At 46.5% G+C, this 6129-nt stretch overlaps 1 protein-coding gene across 2 annotated transcripts in view; it reads right to left on the bottom strand.

The window, feature by feature from the left end:
- slc2a9l2 (solute carrier family 2 member 9, like 2) overlaps positions 1-5396 on the bottom strand; it is a 41646-nt gene extending 36250 nt beyond the window's left edge. Inside the window, exon 1 of one of the 2 annotated variants that reach the window (XM_084133456.1) lies at positions 5341-5396. The gene's annotated coding sequence lies outside the window, so the exon portion shown is untranslated. Of the gene's footprint in view, positions 1-1553; positions 1694-5340 lie in introns of those variants that run through there. The other variant, XM_084133455.1, reaches the window with a different exon arrangement.
- Positions 5397-6129: the final 733 nt, after the last annotated feature.

The raw sequence follows: 6129 nt of genomic DNA on the forward strand, positions 1-6129 counted from the left end.
CGATGGCAGTAACTTGTCCCACTCGCCACAGCACAGACACTCTTTCAGTCGGCATAGATTGGCATATTCCCCCACACTCACACCACCAGTTGGTGTTGGCTCTCATCCTCACGTCCTCGGGCTGTTGAGCGATCGCAACCTCCTCCTCCGGTCGGTCTACTTCCAAAGCACGCAGCTCCTCTTCTGAAAACTCTGTATGGTTCTGTATCTTGACTGTCTGAGAACCCTCTTCGTCTCTCACAAAATTAGCCATGTTCATCGCCATTCATGTACTGTAGGAAAAATAGCCGGCTACTGTTCACGCCGGTATGTTGACGGAAGTCGTGGGATTTCATGAGTTGGGTGATATCTCTGCGCCAGTAGCAGTGCTTCGCCTGTGCTTCCCCCTAATATAGTCCCAAGTCAATATCTGCCTAGGAGATCGCCTAGTGTTAATCTGCATCGCTATTTGTGCTTGTTGTGAATACGCAGGCCACAAGAAGTAATTAGGTGGGGTTTTTTTTGATCACTTTTACTCAGGACATACTAGCTGGCAACAAAGGATTCCATTCATTAAGTTAAGCTAAGCTAAGCTAGTGCCGACCCTGTCAAACTAAAACAATGCATGCACTGAGACAAAAATGCATTTGCCCACCTATCTAAATGTGGGAAAGAAGGTGAATAAGCCCTTTTTCAAAAAACGGTGCAGTGTTCCTTTAAACACACTGTGCGATATTACTATACACACTACAGTTCAACAGTTCAGGGTCAGCAAGAATATGTTAAGGTTTACTCTGACACATTTGACTCGTGATCTCAGAAAAACAGTCAGAAAAAAACAAACTTGAAAACAATTAATCAACTTTAGCGTTTGGCCAATAAAGCAGCGGTTCCCTCGTGACGTGTTCACGACTCCGGCCAATCAGAGCACAGGACCAGCGGGCAGCATTAGACCAGTTATTAATATAGCGCTTTTCACAGTTTCAGAGCAGATTTGATGTTATGGCTGTAATGCTAACAAAAATATATCCTGTTAACTTATGAAAACATTTAAAACATTCCGTTTTATCATTCTTCAACATTATAGGAACGTTACTTTTGAATGTTCTGAAAAAAAAAACGTTAGACAAACGTCCAAACACTGTATTAATAATGTTTTTGTGCTAAAGTTTTGAGAACATTATTAAAGAGCAGATGACATTAAACAAACGTTATATTAATGTTACTGGAAGAACGTTTGATCATAACTTTGAGAGAACCTTCCCTGCTGTAACATGAAGCAATATTAGGCCTGAGCGATACATAACTATAATATAAATTATCCTCCAAATTATGTTCTGAGATATATTGTAATTATTGTGCTGAGTGAAATATATTATTGAAAAAGAAAACAAATGGATGTTGATTGGATTTTGAGATGTGGGCATTGAAAAAAATAAATAAAGGTTATTTAGTATCATTGAGATTGTAACATGTATGTTGTGTGTTTCCCCCTTCATTGTGTTTCTGGTTCAGTCCCTGTGACCCAGTTCTCCCAGTCAGTGTAATGGTCATTTCATTCACCAGTTAATTACCTGATTCAGGTCCTTTCTTTGCCCTTGCACTTATACCCTGTTCTCCCTCATTCTCCGTCTGTTATAGCGTGTGTTTCCTGAGGTTTTGTTATTAAAAGATCCTGTTTCCTGTTCCTGTTCCTCCTCGTCTTCGTGTGCTTGCTACCACGTTACGTGACGGATCAGATTTTTAATATTTTATATTAGTTTTTATTTTTGTATTTTACATTTTAATTTTAGTAAAAGTTTTAGTAACTTTTATTAGTTAGTTTTTTAAGAAAAGGAGTCTAAATAGGTTTTATTAATTTATTAAATTTTAATTCAGTTTTAGTTTTATTTATTTTAGTACAGTAAGTTAAACTAACTGAAACCAAGACATTTTACTTATTTTATTTTAAGTAAAAACATTTTTTATATAGTTCTAGTTAACCATAACACTGATAACATAACATAACATAACAGTCATAAATAAATAAATGAATGAATGAATATACAGTAATTATCACAGGATCACTCCTTTACTTTAAAACATTCACAGAATCTGATAATCTAATAAGTAACACTGAATTAAAATGTGAAATTTTGAAGTAAAAAGACTGAAATAGCATTTTTTTTGTTAAAGATACTCCAATAATCTTTGTTTCATTCACAATATCAGGATTTTTTTTTTTTTTACAGTGTTTAATAATCATAATAATTTGTACTAATCTTTATTGATACGGTCATCTTAACATCCATCCATCTTCTTCCGGTTATCCGGGTCCGGGTCGCGGGGGCAGCAGTCTAAGCAGAGACACCCAGACTTCCCTCTCCTTGGACACTTCCTCCAGCTCTTCCGGGGGGATACCGAGGCGTTCCCAGGCCAGCCGGGAGACATAGTCCCGGTGGGACGCGCCCGGAACACCTCCCCGGGAAGGCGACCAGGAGGCATCCGGAGCAGATGCTCCTCCCGAGTGACCGAGCTCCTTACCCTATCTCTAAGGGATCGCCCAGCCACCCTGCGGAGAAAGCTCATTTCAGCCGCCTGTATCAGGGATCTTGTCCTTTCGGTCATGACCCACAGCTCATGACCGCAGAGTCATAAAGCAGAGATGAAATCGTGTGGTCCCCAAAGCGGACACCATCCGGCCCCTGGCTGCGCCTAGAATTTCTGTCCATAAAAATTATGAACAGAACCGGCGACAAAGGGCAGCCCTGCCGGAGTCCAACATGCACCGGGAACAAGTCTGACTTACTGCCGCAATGCGAACCAAGCTCCTGCTCCGGTCGTACAGGGACCGGATAGCCCTTAGCAAAGGACCCCGGACCCCATACTCCCAGAGCACCCTCCACAGGACGCCGCGAGGGACACAGTCGAATGCCTTCTTCAAATCCACAAAGCACATGTGGACTGGTTGGGCAAACTCCCATGAACCCTCCAGCAACCTGTAGAGGGTATAGAGCTGGTCCAGTGTTCCACGACCGGGACGAAAACCACACTGTTCCTCCTGAATCCGAGGTTCTACTATCGGCCGTATTCTCCTCTCCAGTACCCTGGCATAGACTTTCCCGGGGAGGCTGAGAAGTGTGATCCCCCTGTAGTTGGAGCACACCCTCCGGTCCCCTTTCTTAAAAAGAGGGACCACCACCCCGGTCTGCCAGTCCAAAGGCACTGTCCCTGACCACCACGCGATGCTGCAGAGGCGTTTCAGCCAAGACAGCCCCACAACACCCAGAGACTTGAGGTACTCAGGGTGGATCTCATCCACCCCCGGTGCCTTGCCATCGAGGAGCTTCTTGACTACCTCGGTGACTTCAGCTTGGGTGATGGACGAGTCCGCCTCCGAGCTCTCAGCCTCTGCTCCCTCAATGGAAGACATGTCGGTGGGATTGAGGAGATCCTCGAAGTATTCCTTCCAGCATCCGACGACATCCCCAGTTGAGGTCAACAGCTGCTCCACTGTAAACCGTGTTGGTAGGGCACTGCTTCCCTCTCCTGAGGCGCCGGATGGTTTGCCAGAATCTCTTCGAGGCTGACCGATAGTCCTTCTCCATGGCCTCACCGAACTCCTCCCAAGCCCGATTTTTTGCCTCCACAACCACCCGGGCTGCAGTCCGCTTGGCCTGCCGGTACCCATCAGTTGCCTCAGGAGTCCCACAAGCCAGCCAGGCCCGATAGGACTCCTCCTTCAGCTTTACGGCATCCCTTACTTCCGGTGTCCACCACCGGGTTTGGGGATTGCCGCCTCGACAGGCACCGGAGACCTTACGGCCACAGCTCCGAGTGGCTGCGTCGACAGTGGAGGTGGAGAACATGGTCCACTCGGACTCAATATCTCCAGCCTCCCTCGGGATCCGGTCGAAGCTCCGCCGGAGGTGGGAGTTGAAGATCTCTCTGACAGGGGATTCGGCCAAACGTTCCCAACAGACCCTCACAGTACGCTTGGGTCTGCCGAGTCTGTCCAGCTTTCTCCCGCGCCATCGGATCCAACTCACCAGCAGGTGGTGATCAGTTGACAACTCCGCCCCTCTCTTCACCCGAGTGTCCAAGACATTTGATTTTTTGGTCGTTTCATCCGACCTCCGGCCTAGGGTGTCCTGGTGCCACGTGCACTGATGGACAGGGTGCTTGAACATGGTGTTTGTTATGGACAAGCTGTAACTAGCACAGAAGTCCAATAACAGAACACCACTCGGGTTCAGATCCGGGGGGCCATTACTCCCAATCACGCCCCTCCAGGTGTCACTGTCGCTGCCCACGTGGGCGTTGAAGTCCCCCAGTAGAACGACTGAGTCACCAGTCGGATCACCCCTCCCAGAGACCCCATCAGGGTTGGGTACTCTGCACTGCTGTTCGGCCCGTAGGCGCACACGACAGTGAGAGACCGAAGAGCCCGAAGGCGCAGGGAAGCGACCCTCTAGTTCACCGGGGTGAACTCCAACACATGGTGGCTGAGCTGGGGGGCTATAAGCAAACCCACACCAGCCCGCCGCCTCTCACCATGGGCCACTCCAGAGTGGTAGAGAGTCCAGCCTCTCTCAAGGAGTGTGGTTCCAGAGCCCAAGCTGTGCGTGGAGGTGATCCCGACTATCTCTAGTCGGTACCTCTCACATTCCCTCTCACAATCTCAGGCTCCTTCCCCGCCAGTGAGGTGACGTTCCACGTCCCTAAAGCCAGTTTCCATGTCCAGAGATCGGGTCATCGGGGCCCCCGCCTTCGGCTGCCGCCCGATCCGACTATGCACCGGCCCCTTACGGTCCCTCCTGCAGGTGGTGTGCCCACGGGAGGGCGGCCCCACGTCACTCCTTCGGGCTGAGGCCGGATGGGCCCTATGGGGGTAGGCATGGTCTGGCTCCAGGGTGGGGCCCCGGTTGTGCCATGCCGGCACATTTGCTTCATTATGGGCTTATGAGCCGCTCTTAGTCTGACCCGTCACCTAGGACCTGTTTGCCTTGGGAGACCCTACCAGGGGCATATAGCCCCGGACAACATAGCTCCCAGGATCGTTCGGGTACTCAAACCACTCCACCACGATAAGGTGCCAGTTCAAGGAGGGGTCATCTTAACATGTCCGCCAAAATTTATGAGGAAACAAATACTGAGTGCGTCATTAATACTGCATTTTGTTTGACATGTTTTAAACAAAATGAGGTTGAAATCAAACATCATCAGCTCAGTGTAAAACCAGCAGAAAACCAGCAAAGAGTTTGTGTGAGAACAGGCCAGAGTCACGTCTAACTGAATGATTAACTCTCTCACACACACACACACGCACACACACACACACAGACACACACTCACTCACACACATTGACGAAGAGCACAAACCTCCCGAACAGCTCGTCTGGATCTTCAGCGTGGAGTGAATGAGTAGCAGATCTCACTCGCTCATAAACACACCTCTCTCTCTCTCTCTCTCTCTCTCTGTGTGTGTGTGCGTGTGTGTGTGTCTCTCAGGACGAAGTCCAACAAAAGCAGCAGTGAACTGGTCATGTTACGCGTCCCGCTGTGATCTCAGGTGTTGTTTCAGTGATTCTCCAAACTCTCTTTCACCTCAATCATCAGATCATCTTCCCTTCATAATCTTCAATATCACCGACAGATGAACCAATAACAGCTCACTATTATACTTTACCGGCACTGCCGTAAATATGTTTTTTATTTAGTGTTTCTGTCTCGTTTTCCAGCACAAACATCTAAACATTCTTAAATCAATATACAGTTACTGGAGAAACAAAATTACTGAAGATATGAATTAAGTGAGTTTGTGTTTAAAACAAGAATAAATATGTGCCAGTGAGATATTCTATATAGATATTCAATATTCTACTAGTAACAATGGCAATTTTTGATATCAGGAATTACATTTCCACCAGTAAATAAAAATGTTAATTCCTGATATCAACAATGACGTCATCACTCACAGAAATCACATTCCTGATATCAAGAACTAAATTCTCACTAGTTAAAATGCTAATTCTTGATATCTGTAAATGTATTTCAACATGTTACATTTTTTATTTATGATATCAATAATTAGGAGTAATTTCAGAAATCTAAAATGGCTTTCTTACTAATAACAATCACATTAATGATATTAGAAATTAACTTTGTCAC

The sequence above is a fragment of the Abramis brama genome, assembly GCF_963993115.1.
Source record: "Abramis brama genome assembly, chromosome: 13".
Lineage (NCBI taxonomy): Eukaryota > Metazoa > Chordata > Actinopteri > Cypriniformes > Leuciscidae > Abramis > Abramis brama.